The following is a 17,618-nucleotide window of genomic DNA, read 5'->3' on the forward strand; positions in this document are numbered from 1 at the left end:
ATGCAACAAGAAGCGGTAACTATCCTAAATATATATGCACCCAATACAGGAGCACCCAGATTCATAAACCAAGTTCTTAGAGACCTACAAAGAGACTTAGACTCCTACACAATAATAGTGGGAGACTTTAACACCCCACTGTCAATATTAGACAGATCAAGAAGACAGAAAATTAATAAGGATATTCAGGACTTGAACTCAGCCCTGGGCCAAGTGGACCTAATAGACATCTACAGAACTCCCCACCCCAAATCAACAGAATATACATTCTTCTCAGCAGCAAATACCACTTATTCTAAAATCAACCACATAATTGGAAGTAAAACACTCCTCACCAAACGCAAAGGAACAGAAATCATAACAGTCTCTCAGACCACAGTGCAATCAAATTAGAACTCAGGATTAAGAAACTCACTCTAAACTGCACAACTACATGGAAACTGAACAACCTGCTCCTGAATGACTACTGGGTAAATAATGAAATTAAGGCAGAAATAAATAAGTTCTTTGAAACCAATGACAACAAAGACACAATGTACCAGAATCTCTGGGACACAGCTAAAGCAGTGTTTAGAGGGAATTTTATAGCGCTAAATGCCCATAGGAGAAAGTAGGAAAGATCTAAAATAGACACCCTAACATCACAATTTAAAGAACAAGAGAAGCAAGAGCAAACAAATTCAAAAGGTAGCAGAAGACAAGAAATGACTAAGATCAGAGCAGAACTGAAGTAGGTAGAAACACAAAAAACACTTCAAAAAAATCAGTGAATCCAGAAACTGTTTTTTTTTTTTGAAAAGGTTAACAAAATAGATAGACCACTAGCCAGACTAATAAAGAAGAAAAGAGAGAAGAATAAAATAGATGCAATAAAAAATGGTAAAGGGGAGATCACCACTGATCCCACAGAAAAACAAACTACCATCAGAGAATACCATAAACACCTCTATGCAAATAAACTAGGAAATCTTGAAGAAATGGATAAACTCCTGGACACATACACCCTCCCAAGACTAAACCAGGAAGAAGTAAAATCCCTGAATAGACCAATAACAAGATCTGAAATTGAGGCAGGATAGCTTACCAACCAAAAAAATCCCATGACCAGACAGATTCACAGCCAAATTCTACCAGAGATACAAAGAGGAGCTGGTACCATTCCTTCTGAAACTATTCCAAACATTAGAAATAGAGGGACTCTTCCATAACTCCTTTTATGAGGCCAGCATCATCCTGATACCAAAACCTGGCAGAGACACAACAAAAAAGAAAATTTCAGGCCAATATCCCTGATGAACATTGATGTGAAAATCCTCAGAAAAAATACTGGCAAACCGAATCCAGCCGTACATCAAAAAGCTTATCCACCATGATCAACTCAGCTTCATCTCTGGGATGCAAGGCTGGTTCAACATATGCAAATCAATAAATGTAATCCAATGACAAAAACCATGTGATTATCTCAATAGATGCGGAAAAGGCTTTCGATAAAATTCAACAGCGCTTCATGCTAAAAACTCTCAATAAACTAGGTATTGATGGAACATATCGCAAAATAATAAAGAGCTGTTTATGACAAACCCACAGCCAATATCATACAGAATGGGCAAAAACTGGAAGCATTTCCTTTGAAAACCGGCACAAGACAAGGATGCCTCTCTCACCACTCCTATTCAACACAGTATTGGAAGTTCTGGCCAGGGCAGTCAGGCAAGAGGAAGAAATAAAGCATATTCAGATAAAAAGCTAGGAAGTCAAATTATCTCTGTTTGCAGATGATATGATTGTATATTTAGAAAACCCCATTGTCTCAGCCTGAAAATCTCTTAAGCTGACAAGGAACTTCAACAAAGTCTCAGGATACAAAATCAATGTGCAAAAATCACAAGTATTCCTCTACATCAATAATAGACAAACAGAGAGCCGAATCATGAGCAAAATCCCATTCACAATTGCTACAAAGAGAATAAAATACCTATGAACACAACTTACAAGGGATGTGAAAAACCTCTTCAAGGAGAACTACAAACCACTGCTCAAGGAAATAAGAGAGGACACAAACAAACGGAAAAACATTCCATGCTCATGGATAGGAAGAATCAATATCACGAAAATGGCCATACTGACCAAAGTAATTTATAGATTCAATGCTATTCCTATCAAGCTACCATTGACTTTCTTTACAGAATTAGAAAAATCTACTTTAAATTTCATATGGAAACAAAAAAGAGCCTGTATAGCCAAGACAATCTTAAGCAAAAAGAACAAAGCTGAAGGCATCATGCTACCTGACTTCAAACTATACTACAAGGCTACAGTAACCAAAACAGCAAGGTACTTGTACCAAAACAGATATATAGACCAATGCAACAGAACAGAGGCCTCAGAAATAATACCACACATCTACAACAATCTGATCTTTGATAAGCCTGACAGAAACAAGCCATGGTAATATGATTCTCTATTTAATAAGTGGTGTTGGGAAAAGTAGCTAGCCATATGCAGAAAACTGAAACTGGGCCCCTTCCTTACACCTTATACAAAAATTAACTCAAGGTGGATTAAAGATTTAAACATAAGACCTAAAACCATAAAAATCCTAGAAGAAAACCTAGGCAAAACCATTCAGGACATAGGCATGGGCAAAGGCTTCATGACCAAAACATCAAAACCAATGGTAACAAAAGCCAAAATTTACAAATGGTATGTAAGTAAAGTAAAGAACTTCTGCACAGCAAAAGAAACTATCACCAGAGTGAATAGGCAACCTGCAGAATGGGAGAAAATTTTTGCAATCTATCCATCTGACAAAGGCCTAATATATAGAATCTACAAGGAACTTCAACAGATTTACAAGAAAAAAAAAAACCCATCAAAAATTGGGCAAAGGATATGAACAGACACTTCTCAAAAGGCATTTATGCTGCCATACGCTGGCAACATACATATGAAAAAAAGCTCATCATCACTGGTCATTAGAGAAATGCAAATCAAAACCACAATCAGATATTATCTCACATCTGTTAGAATGGCAATCATTAACAAGTCAGGAAACTAGAGATGCTGATGAGGATGTGGAGAAATAGGAATGCTTTTACACTGTTGGTGAGAATGTAAATTAGTTCAACCATTGTGGAAGACAATGTGGCAATTCCTCAAGGACCTAGAACTAGAAATACCATTTGACCCAGCAACCCCATGACTGGGTATATACCCAAAGGATTATAAATCATTTTACTATAAAAACACATGCACACGTATGTTTATTGCAGCATTATGTGCAATAGCAAAGACTTGGAGCCAACCCAAATGCCCATTAATGTTAGACTGGATAAAGAAAATGTGGCACATATACACGATGGAATACTGTGCAGCCATAAAAAAGAATGAGTTCATCTCCTTTACAGGGACATGGATGAAGCTGGAAACCGTCATTCTCAACAAACTAACACAGGAAGAGAAAACCAAACACTGCATGTTCTCACTCATCAGTGGGAGTTGAACAATGAGAACATATGGGCATAGAGAGGGCAACATCACTCACTGGGGCCTTTCAGGGGGTGGGGGCAAGAGGAGGGAGAGCATTAGGAGAAATACCTAATGTAGATGACAGGTTGATGGGTGCAGCAAACCATCATGGCACATGTATACCTATGTAACAAACCTTCATGTTCAGTCCATGTATCCCAGAACTTAAAGTATATATATATATATGCTAACCTTTAATGTAAATGGGCTAAATGCCCCAAATAAAAGACACAGAATGGAACGCTGGATAAAGAGTGAAGACCCTTTGGTATGCTACCTTCAAGAGATCCAACTGACATGCAAAGACAAACATTAGGATCAAAATAAAGGAATGGACGAAAATTTACCAAGCAAATGAAAAACAGAAAAAAGCAGATGTTGCAATCCTGATTTCTGACAAAACAGACTTTAAACCAACACAGATTTAAAAAAAAAAAGACAAAGAAGGATATTACATAATGATTAAGGGCTCAATTCAACAGGTAGAGCTAACTATCCTAAATATATATGCACCCAATACAAGAGCACCCATATTCATAAAGCAAGTTGTTAGAGACCTATAAAGAGACTTAGACTCTCACACAATAACAGTGGGAGACTTTAACACCCCATTAACAATACTAGACTATCAAGACAGAAAATTAACAAAGATATACAGGGCCTGAATTCACCTCTGGATCAAGTGCACCTAGTAGATATCTACAGAACTGTTTAACTCAAAACAACAGAGAATATACATTCTTCTCATTGCCATGCAGCACTTATTCTAAAATTGATTACATAATTTGAAGTAAAACTCTTTTCAGCAAATGTAAAAGAAAAAACTGAAATCATAACAGTCTGTCAGACCACAGCACAAACAAATTAGAACTCAAGATTAAGAAATTCACTCAAAACTGGCTGGGCATGGTGGCTCACGCCTGTAATCCCAGCACTTTGGGAGGCCGAGGCAGGCAGATCACGAGGTCAGGAGTTCAAGACCAGCTGGCCAATATGGTGAAACCCCGTCTCTACTAATAAAATACAAACAATTACCCGGGTGCGGTGGCACACGCCTGTAGTCCCAGCTACTCAGGAAGCTGAGGCAGGAGAATCGCTTGAACCTGGGAGGCAGAGGTTACAGTGAGCTATGATCATGACACTGCACTCCAGCCTGGGTGACAGAGTGAGAGTTTGTCTCAAAAAGAAAAAAAAAAAAGGAATTCATTCAAAACCACACAACTACATGGAAATTGAACAGCCTGCTCTAGAATGGCTCTTGGGTAAATAATGAAATTAAGGCAGAAATCAAAAAGTTCTTTGAAACTAATGAGAACAAAGAGATAACATATTAGAATTCCTGGGATGCAGCTAAAGCAGCATTAAGAGGAAAATTTATAGCACTAAATGCCCACATTGAAAAGATAGAAAGATCTCAAGTTGACAACTTAACATCACAACTAACAGAACCAGAGAACCAAGAGGAAACAACTCCCACAGCTAACAGTAGACAAGAAATTACCAAGATCAGAGCTGAACTGAAGGAGATGACATGAAAAACCCTTCAAAAAACCAACAAACCCAGGAGCTTGTTTTTTCAAAAAATTAATAAAATAGATAGACCACTAGCTATACTAATTAAAAGAAACACTATGAGAAATAAGAAGGATATCACCACTGATATCATGGAAATACAAACAACCATCAGAGAATATTATAAACACCTCTATGCACATAAACTAGAAAATCGAGAAGAAATGGATAAATTTCTTCCCTCCCAAGGCTGAACCAGGAAGAAACTGAATCCCTGAATAGACCAATAATGAGTTCTGAAATAGAGGCAGTAATAAATAGCCTACCAACCAAAAAAACCCCAGGACCAGAGGTCCTGGCTGAATTCTACCAGAGGTACAAAGAAAAACTGATAACATTTCTACTGAAACTATTTCAAACAATTGAAAAGGAGGAACTCCTCCTTAACTCATTCTATGAGGCCAGCATCGTCCTTATACCAAAACCTGGCAGAAATACAACAAAAAAAGAAAACTTCAAGCCAATAACTTTGATGAACATCAATGTAATAATCCTCAATAAAATACTGTCAAACTGAATCCAGCAGCACATCAAAAGCTTATCAAACATGATCAAATTGGTTTCATCTTGGGATGCAATGTTGGTTCAACATATGCGAACCAATAAATGTGATTCATCACATAAACAGAACTAAAGACAAAAACCACATGATTATCTCAAAAGATGCAGAAAAGGCCTTTGATAACATTCAACATCCCTTCATGTGAAAAACTTTCAATAAACTAGGTATTGAAAGAACATACCTCAAAATAGTAAGAGTCATACGTGACAAACTCACAGCCAATATCATAGTGAGTGGGCAAAAGCTGGAAGCATTCCCCTTGAAAACTGGCACAAGACAAGAATGCCCTGTCTCACCACTCCTATTCAACACAGTATTGGAAGTTCTGGCCAGGGCAATAAGGCAAGAGAAAGAAATAAGGTGTATTCAAATAGGCAGAGAGGAAGTCAAATTTTCTTTGTTTGCAGATGACTTGATTCTATATCTAGAAAACCTCATCATCTGAGCCCAAAAGCTTCTTAAGTTAGTAAGCAACTTCAGCAGTCTCAGGATACAAAATCAATGTGCAAAATTTGCTAGCATTCCTATACACCAACAACAGGCAATCAGAGAGCCAAATCTTGAATGAACTCCCATTCACAATTGCTACAAAGGAATAAAATACCTCTGAATACAGGTAATAAGGGAAGTGAAGGGCCTCTTCCAGGAGAACTACCAACGACTACACAAAGAAATTAGAGAGGACACAAACAAACGGGAAAACATTCCATGCTCATGGGTAGAAAGAACCAATATTGTGAAAATGGCCATATTGCCCAAAGTAATTTATATATTCAATGCTATTCCCATTTAGCTACCATTGAAATTCTTCACAGAATTAGAAAAAGAAAACTATTTTAGAATTCATATGGAACCAAAAAAGAGCCCAAATAGCCAAGACAATCCTAAGCAAAAAGAACAAAGCTGGAGACATCACACTGCCCAATTTCAAACTATACTACAAGGCTACAGAAAGCAAAACAACATCGTACTTGTACACATAGACCAATGGAACAGAATAGAGAACTCAGAAATAAGACCACATACCTCCAACCATCTGATATTCAACAAACCTGACAAAAACAAACAATGGGGAAAGGATTCCCTATAAAATAAATGGTGCTGTGAGAACTGGCTAGCCATATGCAAAATATTAAAACTGGACCCGTTCCTTACACCATATAAAAAATTAACTCAAGATGAATTAAAGATTTAAATGTAAAACCCAAAACTATAAAAACCTTAGAAGGAAATCTAGGCAATACCATTCAGGCCATAGGCATGTGCAAAAATTTCATGATGAAAATGCTAAAAGCAATTGTAACAAAAGCAAAAATTGACAAATAGGTTCTAATTAAACTAAAGAGGTTCTGCACAGCAAAAGAAACTATCATCAGAGTGAACAGACAACCTACAAAATGGGAGAAAATTTATGCAATCTATTCATCTGGCAAAGATCTAATATCCAGAGTATACAAGGAGCTTAAACAAATTTACAAGAAAAAAGACAAACAACCCCATTAAAAAGTAAGCAAAGTACATAAGCAGACACTCCTCAAAATAAAACATATATGCTGCCAATAAACATATATAAGACTGTTTATTAGAGAAATGTAAACCAAAACTGCAATGAGATACCATCTCATGCCAGTCAGAATGGCTAGTATTAAAAGGTCAAAAAACAACAGATGCTGGTGAGGTTGCAGAGACAGGGATTGCTTTTACACTGTTGGTGGAAGTGTAAGTTAGTTCAACGATTGTGGAAGTCAGTGTGGCAATTCCTCAAAGACCTAAAGGCAGAAATTACATTTGACCCAGCAACCCCACTACTGGGTATATACCCAAAGGAATATGAATCATTCTGTTATGAAGATACATGCACATGTGTGTTCATTAAAGCACTATTCACAATAACAAAGTCACAGCATCAACCTAAATGCCCATCAGTAGTAGACTGGATAAAGAAAATGTGATATATATACACCATGGAATACTATGCATCCATAAAAAGGAATGAGATCATGTCCTTTAACGGGGACATGGATGGAATGGGAAGCCATTATCCTCAGTAAACCAAAGCAGGAACAGAAAACCAAAAACCACATGTTCTCACAAGCAGGAGCTGAATGATGAGAACACATGGCACACTGGGGGAACAACACACACTAGGGCCTGTCAGAGGGGAATGGTTGGGGGAGGGAGACCATCAGGAAGTATAGTTAATGGTTGCTGGGTTTAATACCTAAGTGATCGGTTGATCTGTGCAGCAAACCACTATGGCACAGGTTTACCTATGTAACAAACCTGCACATCCTGCACATGTACCCCTGAACTTAAAATAAAAGTTGAAGAAAAAAAATAAATTAACTGGCAAGACATAACTTCTAACAAAGAACATGTATGTAGAATATAAAAAAAATTCCTCTAACTCAACAAAAAATACAGCCCAGGACAGGTTTATAGAGGAGGCAGAACAATATGGCCAAATAAAAGCCTCCAGCAACCCCCACCCATACACACACACACACAGGAACACCAAATTGAACAACTATCCACACAAAAGAATACCTTCATAAGAATGAAAAATCAGGTGAGTGACAACAGTACCTGGTTTTAGCAAAATATTAAAGAAAAAGGCACTAAAAAGGGTAGAAACTACAGTCTTGAATTACCTACACCATCCTTCCCCCATCTTGTGGCAGTGGCTACAAGGCATGGAAAGAGAATCAGTGCACTTGAGGGAGGGAAAGTGCAGGGATTGTGGAACTTTGCATTGGAACTCAGTGCTGCCCTGTGACAGAAGAAAGCAACACAAGGCAGATCTCACCCAGTACCCATGGAGGGAGCATTTAGAGCAGCCCTAGCCAGAGCTGAATCATCTATCCCAGCAGTCAGAGCTTAAGTTCCAACAAGTGCTATCACCATGGACTAAAGCACTCTGGGGTCCTAAATAAACTTGAAACGCAGTCTAGGCCACAAGAACTGCAATTCCTGGGCAAGTCTTATTGCTGTGCTGGGCTCGGAGACCGTGGACTTGGGGTGAATGTGACCTAGTGAGACACTAGCTGGGGAAGCCAAAGGAGCACTTATATCACCCCTTCCCCAACCCCAGGAAGCATAGTTTGCAGCTCCAGGAGAAGCCCCTTCCTTCTGCTTGAGGAGAGGAGAGAGGGGAGAGTATAAAGGATTGTCTCTTGCAACTTGGATACGGGCACAGTCACAGTAGAATAGAACAAAAAGAAGACTCCTGTGGCTCACATTCTGAGTCCTAGCTCCTGAACATTTCTAAACACACCCTAGGCCAAAATGAAACCTGCTGGCTTGAAGGGAAAGACCCATTCCTGGAAGAATTCATCACCTGCTAATTAAAGAGCTCTTAAGCCCTTAATAATTAGTACTAGTAGCCAGGCAATACTCACTCTGGGCCTCAGAGCCATGCTGGCTTCAAGTGTAACCCAGCACATTCCCAGCTGTGGTGGCTGCAGAGCAAGAATCCTTCTGGTTGAGGAAAGGAGAAGGAAGAGTAAAAGAGACTTTCTCTTGCCACTTAGGTACCAGGTCAGCCACAATGGAGTAGAACATTAAATGGGTTACTCGGGTCCCTGATTCCAGGCCTTGGCTTTTGGATGGTATTTCTGGGGCTGCCCTGGGCCAGAGGGGAGCCCACTTCCCTGAAGGGAGAGCTAGGCACTGATAGCATTCACTATAAGGTGATGGAAGAGTCTTTGGGCCTTCAGTGAACATCAGTGACAGCCAGACAGTACTGCCACAGGCTTATGGTGGTGGTGGTCATGGAGAGAGACTCCTCTGCTTGAGGAAAGGGAAGGGAAGAATGAGAAGGACTTTGATTTGTAGCTTTGGAACCAGCTCAGTCACACTAGAATATAACTCCAAATATATTCCTGAGGTTCCTGACTCCAGGCCCTGGCTCCTGGATGGCATCTTCAGAGCCATCTGGGTTTGAGGGGATCCCATTTCCCTGAAGGGAAGGACACAAGTTTGGCTACATTTGCCACCTACTGATTACAGAGCCTTTGGGAGAGAGAGAGGGAGAGGGAGAGATCCCATTTGTTTGGGGGAAAGTAAGGGAAGAGAACAAGAGTCTCTGTTCTGATCTAGAGAATTCTCTAAGATCTTACACAAGACCAAGAAGGGGGTACCTCTATGAGTCTGCAAGAGCCACAGCATTACTGGGCTTGGGGTGCCCCTAAAGCAGATGCAGCTTCAGTGACCAAAGAATTAAATCACAACACCCAAGTCCCTTCAAATACCTGGAAAACCTTTCCAAGAAGAATGAGTACAAACAAGCCTAGACCATGAAGACTACAATAAATACCTAACTCTTCAATGCCCAGGCACTGATGAATGTTCACAAGCATCAAACCCATACAGGAAAACATGACCTCACCAAATGCATAAAATAAGGGACCAGGGACCAATCCCAGGGAGACAGAGATAGGTGACCTTTCAGACAAATCATTCAAAATAGCTGTTTTGAGGAAGCTCAATTAAATTCAAGATAACACAGAGATGGAATTCAGAATCCTATCAGATAAATTTGACAAAGAGATTGAAATAATGCAAATGAATCAAGCAGAAATTCAGGACTTTAACATGCAATTCATATAATGAAGAATGCATCAGTGTCTTCTGACAGCAGAATTGATCAAGCAGAAGAAAGAATTAGTGAACTTGAAGACAGGCTATTTGAAAATACATGGTCAGAGGAGAAAAAATAAACAAGAATAACAAACAATGAAGCACACTGACAAGATCTAGAAAATAGCCCCAAAAGGGGAAATCTAAAAGCTATTGCCCCTAAACCAAAGGTAGAGAGGGAGGTCAGGGCAGAAAGTTTATTCAAAGGGATATAAACAGAGAATTTCCTAAATGTAGAGAAAGATATCAATATTCAAGTACAAGAAGGTTATAGAGCACCAAGCAGATTTAACAAGACTACCTCAAGACATTTCATAATAAAACTCTCAAACATCAAGGATAAAGGAAGGATTCTAAAAGCAGCAAGAGAAAAGAAACAAATAACATACAATACATCTCCAGTGCATCTAGCAGCAGACTTCTTATTGGAAACCTTACAGTCTAGGAGAGAGTGGCATGACATATTTAAAGTGCTGCAGGAAAAAAACTTTTAACCTAGAACAGTACAGCCAGTGAAAATATCCATCAAATATGAAGGAGAAAAAAAGACTTTCCTAGACAAACAAAAGCTGAGGGATTTCACCAACACCAGACCTGTCCTACAAGAAATGCTAAAGGGAGTTTTTCAATCTGAAAGAAAAGGGTATTAATGAGCAATAAGAAATCATCTGAAGGTAGAAAACTCAGTGGTAATAGTGAACACACAGAAAACCACAGAATATTATAACACCGTAATTGTGGGGTATAATTACACATATCTTGAATAGAAAGACAAAAAGATGAACTTAACCAAAAGACTAACTACAAGCTAGGAGTGGTGGCTCATGCCTGTAATCCCAGCCAGCACTTTGGGAAGCTGAGGCTGGTGGATCACTTGAGCTCAGGAGTTCAAAACCAGTAGGGGCAATATGGTGAAACCCTGTCTCTACAGAAAATACAAAAATTAGCCAGGCAAGATGGTGGACACCTGTGGTCCTAGCTAACTAATACTCATTTATGAAATATTGGGAATTTTTTCTATGAAGTTGGAAAAAAGACAAGGATACCTATTATCACAATTTCTGTTCAACACTATACTGGAGTCCTAGACAGTAAAACTGGGGGGAGTAGGGGAAATATAAATAAATTGGAGAGAAAGAAAAAAATCTGTTATTATTTGCAGATACTATAATTGTGTACCTAAAAAATCTAGAAAAATCTAAATGATTAGTAAATTTAGCAAGATTGCTTAATTCAAGGTCAATATACAAATTTCAATTGTACTTCTGTATGCCAGCAACATAAAGAGAGAAAATAAATATTTTTAAATTATATAATTTATAATAGTATGAAAAATGTCAAATCTAGGAATAAGTCTAATCAAGAAGTGTACAACACTGACCAAAAAAAACTGCAAAAATATTTCTAAAAAAGCTAAATAAAACAAATGTTAATTAGCTCAATTTAGCCATTCCATAATGTATACATATTTCAAAACAACATATTGTGTAGGATAAATATATATAATTTGTATTTGTCAATTGAATTTTTTTTTAAAAAAAGGACTATTGTAAATAGCTTCAGAAGCTTAACAAAAGATACAACATAAATAAAACAAGAATAGGAGGCTATAAAGAAAGAAACATTTGGGAACCAAAAAAAGAACTTTTGGAGTTAAAGATGTGGTAGTGAATTTTTAAAATTTAGTAGAAGGATTGGAAGACAAAGTTGATATATATCCCATAAAGTAAACAAAAACACAAAGAAAACTCAAGCCAATATCCTTGATGAACATAGATGCAAAAATCTTCAACAAAATACAAGAAAACTGAATCCAGCAGCACATCAGAAAACGAATCCACCATATGAAGTAGGCTTTATCCCTGGGATGCAAGGTTGATCCAAAATACGTGAATCAATAAATGTGATTCACCACATAAACAGAACTAAAAACAAAAACCATACGATCATCTCAATAGATGCAGAAACAGTTTTTGATAACATTCAACATTCTTTCATGTTAAAACCTTCAGCAAACTAATCATTGAAGGAACACACTTCAAAATAATAAGAGCCATCTATGACAAACCAACAGCCAACTTCATACTGAATAGGCAAAAGCTGGAAGCATTCCCCTTGAAAACCAGAATAAGGCAAGGATGTTCACTCTCACTACTCTTTTTCAACATACTACTGGGAGTGCTAGCCAGAGCAATCAGTCAAGAGAAAGAAAGAAAAGGAATCCAAATAGGAAGAGAGAAAGCCAAGTTATCTATTTGTAGATAATACCATTCTATACCTAGAAAACCCCATAGTCTTTGCCCAAAAGCTCCTAGATCTGATAAACAACTTCAGCAAAGCTTCAAGGATACAAAATCAATATACAAAAATCAGTAACCTTTTTATACACCAACAATGTCCAAGCTGACAGCCAAATCAAGAATGTAATCTCATTCACAATAGCCACAAATAAAAGAAAAAAAAACCTGGAAGTATAGCTAATGAGGAAGGTGAAAGATTTCTGTGAGAAGTATAAAATACTGCTTAAAGAAATCAAAGATGACACAAACAAATGAAAAAGCATTCCACTTTCATGAATACGAATAAGCAATATTATTAAAATGGCCATACTGTCCAAAGCAATCTACAGATTAAATGCTATTCATATTAAACTACCAATGATATTCTTCACAGAATTATAAAAATCTATTTAATGGAAACAAAAAGGAGCTCTAATAGCCAAGGTAATGCTAAGAAAAAGAACAAAACTGAGTGGAACAGAATAGAGAGCCCATAAATAGTGCCACCTACAACCATTTGATCTTTGACAAAGTCAACAAAAACAAGCAATGGGGAAAGGACTCACTACTTAGTAAATGGTCCTGGGATAATTGGCTTATCATATACAGACGATTGAAGCTGGACCCTTTCCTTCCGCTGTATACAAAAATCAACTCAAGATGGATTAAAGACTTAAATGTAAAACCTACAACTATAGAAACCCTGGAAGATAACGTAGGGAACATACCATTCTGGACATAGGCCCTGGAAAATATTTCATGATGAAGATGCCAAAAGCAATTGCAACAAAAACAAAGGTTGACAAATGGGTCCTAATTAAACTAAAGAACTTCCATACAGCAAAAGAAACTGTCAACGGAGTAAACAGACAACCTGCAGAATGGGAGAAAATATTTGCAAACTATGTATTTGACAAAGAGCTAATACCCAGAATCTACAAGGAACTTAAATAAATTAACAAGCAAACAACAAACAACTACATTAAAAAGTGGGCAAGGGACATGAACAGACACTTTCCAAAAGAAGGCATACATGTTGCCCACAAGCATATGAAAAAATGCACATCACTAATCATAAAAGAAATGCAAATTGAAACCACAATGAGATTACCATGTCACACCGGTCAGAATGGCTATTATTAAAAAGTCAAAAAATAACATATGCAGGTGAGTTTGCAGAAAAAAGGAACACTTATACCCTGCTGGTGGAAATGTAAATTAGTTAAGCCATTGCGGAAAGCGGTGTGGTGGTTTCTCAAAGAAGTAAAAACAGAAGTACCATTTGACCCAGCAATCCTATTATTGGGTATATATTCAAAGGAATATAAATCATTCTACTATAAAAACACATGCACATGTATGTTCCTCGCAGCACTATTCACAATAGCAAAGTCATGGAATCAACCTGAATGCCCATCAATGGTAGACTGGATGAAGAAAATGTGGTACATATACACCATGGAACATTACACAGCCATAAAAAAGAACAAGACTGTGTCTTTTGCAGTAACATGGATGGAGCTGGAGGTCATTATCCTACAAGAGATAACTCAGGAACAGAAAACCAAATACCACATGTTCTCACTTATAAGCAGGAGCTAAACAGTGAGTACACATGGACTCAAAGAAGGGAACAACAGACACTGGGGCCTACTTGAGGGTGGAGTTTGGGAGGAGGGAGAGGAACAGAAAACTACCTGTAGAGTATTATGCTTATTACCTGGGTGACAAAATATTCTTCACACCAAACCCTGGTTACACACAATTTACCTGTATAACAAACCTTCACATGTGCCCGTGAACCTAAAATAAAAGTATATATATATATACAAAGTTAGAAAAAAGAAAAAAATATACAAAATAAAGAGAATCCAAAAAAACACAAAGATAGAGAATATTAAAAGGAATAAGTGAATTAGTGGATTAGTTTAGGAGACCCAACATTCAATTAATAGGAGTTCAAGTAGCAAAGGAAACAAGGGGAAATACATGATAAAAGAAACACTATAAAAGCATATCCCACATTTGAGTGTCCAACAAAATTAATGAAAAAACCCATAGCACCAAATCTCACACTGTTCACAAAAGTCAATTTCAGGTGTTCTCTAAAACAAAATATGAGAAGCAAAATAGTTAAGCTTTAAGAAAAATATATCTTCATGATTTAAAGGTAGGGAAAGAATTCTAAAACAGGGCTCAAAAAGCTCCTGCCATAAATGGTAAGAACACTGTCACATTTTAGTATGTTAAAAAATGACTTAAACAGTGATATAGATGTTCATAGATCAGAAGACTCAATCTTGTAAAGAGGTCTTTTCTTTCCAAATTATATACTCAATTCAATCCTAATCAAAATTTCAATAGGTTATTATTATTTTTAGACAACTGAAAGCTAATTATAAAGTTAATATGAAAATGCTTTGAACCAAAAAAGCCAAGGCAATCTTTAAAAAGGAGAAAGCTGGAGGGCTTACAATTCTATATACCTATATAAAGCCACAGTGACTAAGACTGTGGTATTTGAATAAGAATGAACCAACAGAAAAGAGACAATTTCAGAAAGAAACACATATACATATAGTCAGCTGGCTTATGACAAAGGTGATTCTTAATAATAGAGTGGAGAAATAAATTTTTTTCAATAAATAATGCTGGGCCCCTTTGGTATATATATGAAATAAGTGAATCTTCACACCTACCTGGCACACACCATAAACAAAACTCAGTTCTGGATAGATTGAAGTTCTAAATGTGAAAGGTAAAACAATAAAGAGTTTAGAATAAAACATAGGGGATTACATGGATGACACTAAAGTAGGCAAAGATTTCTTAAACAGCATATGGAAAACACTGGACAATTTTTAAAAAATGAATAATGGTACTGTTTTAAAATTTAAAACTTCTGTTCATCAAAAGCTATCATTATGGCGATAAAAAGGCAACCTACACTGTGGGGGTAGATATTTGCAATACATATATCTCAAAATGAACTCATATTCACAGTAATTAAAGAACATCTAGAAGACAATGGAATCTTGACAAAAGACTTTACCAGAAATTTAACAAAATAAGTAAGTATCCAAATGGCCCATACACAATATGAAAAGGTGTCCAACTTCATTATGTTTACAGATTTCAAATTAAAACCATAATAAGATAAACTGCAATCCCATCAGAGTAGCTAAAATGGAAGGCATAAAATACCAGAATGTTGAACTTCTATATACCACTGGTGGAAATATATATTTAGTCAACCAACTTTAGAAAACTTTTTGGAAGTATGTACTGTAGCTGAACGTATACGTACTCTATGACCCAGCAATTTCCCTTATAGGTATATACCCATTAGACATGTAAACATATGATCACCAAAATGTTTTACCTTGTTCATAGTCATGCAATTTGAAATAGCTACAAAGTGGACCTTATTGAAATGCCCAATAGTAGAATGAGTAAATAAATTGTGGTGTGTTTACATAGTATAATACTAAACAGTAACGAGAAAGAATAACTTCCAGCAGACAACCAAAAGACTGAATATCTATAGAAAATTGACATTCAATATAGATATCAAGAAATAGAGGCCGGGCAAGGTGACTCGCACCTGTAATCCCAGCACTTTCGGAGGCCAAGGGAGGTGGATCACCTGAGGTCGGGAGTTCAAGATCAGCCTGACCAACATGGAGAAACCCCATCTCTACTAAAAATACAGAATTAGCTGGGCACGGTGGCGTGTGCCTGTAATCCCAGCTACTCGGAATGCTGAGGCAGGAGAATCGCTTGAACCCGGGAGGCAGAGGTTGTGGTGAGCTGAGATCGTGCTATTGCACTCCAGCCTGGGCAGCAAGAGTGAAACTCCGTCTCAAAAAAAAAAAAGAAATACAGAATGAAAGAATTTGGACCAAAAAAGTACTAACTGTATAATTCCATTTATATAACATACACAACCAGAGGGAATGCATCTATGCTATCAGAAGTCAGGAAAGTGGTTCCTTTTGGAGGGAGAGTGACTGGAATGGGTCATGAGTGAGGACTCAGCAGCCCCTAATGTTCCAGTTCTTGATCTAGGGACTGATTTCACAGTTGTGTTCACTCTATGAAAGTTCAGTGAGCAGTATGCTTTGATATGTGCACATTTCCTTATGTATATTCTACTTTAATGACTTTTTTTTTAAGTGGAAAAATAAGCCTGAAGAGGAGAAAATGGGTGAGGATTTCAATGCGACAAAATTGGCCAAGTGTTAGTAATTGTGAAATTTTGGTGACAAGTGCATGAGGGTTAATTTTATGATTTCTGTTACTGTTATAAATGTTTAAAACTTTCTGAAATGTAAGATAAAAATAAGTGTTGAAGAAAAGAAGGGAAAAAGATAATGATACACGCCAATGGCGGGGCTCAGAAAACAATACGCCAAAATGAAGGCTTCAAAAGCAGCCTCAGAAGCAAAAGTTTTTCTCTAACCTTCTCCTGCCCTCCTGTCTCTCAGCCCCACTCTCCCCTGAGGCTAGCTATAGAAACTAGAATCCCTCTTCCCCAAGGTGGGTCATAGAAACCAGAACCCCTCTTCACCAAAGCCAGCCATAAAATCTAAAAATATTTCTTCAACTTTCCCTCTGCCTTTCTGTGTAAAAACTGGCCATAAAGAAATTATCTAACCTGTCTTGTTTGACTGTAAGTCATAAGATCCCTATTCCAGAGAGGGTCCTGCCCTGTACCCAGAAAAGGAACACATGCTCAGAGAGGCAGAGAAGAACCTAGATGAACAGGCCTTGCTGGGTTTCTCCACTTAGCTTATTTGCATTAGATCATACCCTTTTTGTCCAATCACATTTCTAAACACTGTCCATACTTTGTTGAACCTAAGTATAAAATGGACAATTTCCTCCTTTATCTTTGGGTCTTCATTCTGAAGGTTCTCATGTATATACATTAAATAAATTTTATGCCGTTTCTCTAATTAATCTGCCTTTCTCTAATTAATCTGCCTCTAATTAAGCTGATTTTTCAGCAAACCTTTAAAGGGTGATTGGGAAGTTTT

At 37.4% G+C, this 17,618-nt stretch overlaps 1 long non-coding RNA gene across 1 annotated transcript in view; it reads right to left on the minus strand.

Annotated features, from left to right (window-relative positions):
• Positions 1-11,834: 11,834 nt before the first annotated feature.
• The window catches only part of LOC106635088 (uncharacterized), an 84,061-nt gene continuing 78,277 nt past the window's right edge, over positions 11,835-17,618 (minus strand). Inside the window, exons 7-8 of the long non-coding RNA XR_008619800.2 lie at positions 15,279-15,324; positions 11,835-14,382 (exon numbers count right to left, since the gene is read on the minus strand). This is a non-coding gene — a long non-coding RNA (uncharacterized LOC106635088). The remainder of the gene's footprint in view (positions 14,383-15,278; positions 15,325-17,618) is intronic.

Source organism: Pan paniscus, chromosome 11 (assembly GCF_029289425.2).
Source record: "Pan paniscus chromosome 11, NHGRI_mPanPan1-v2.0_pri, whole genome shotgun sequence".
Taxonomy (NCBI): domain Eukaryota; kingdom Metazoa; phylum Chordata; class Mammalia; order Primates; family Hominidae; genus Pan; species Pan paniscus.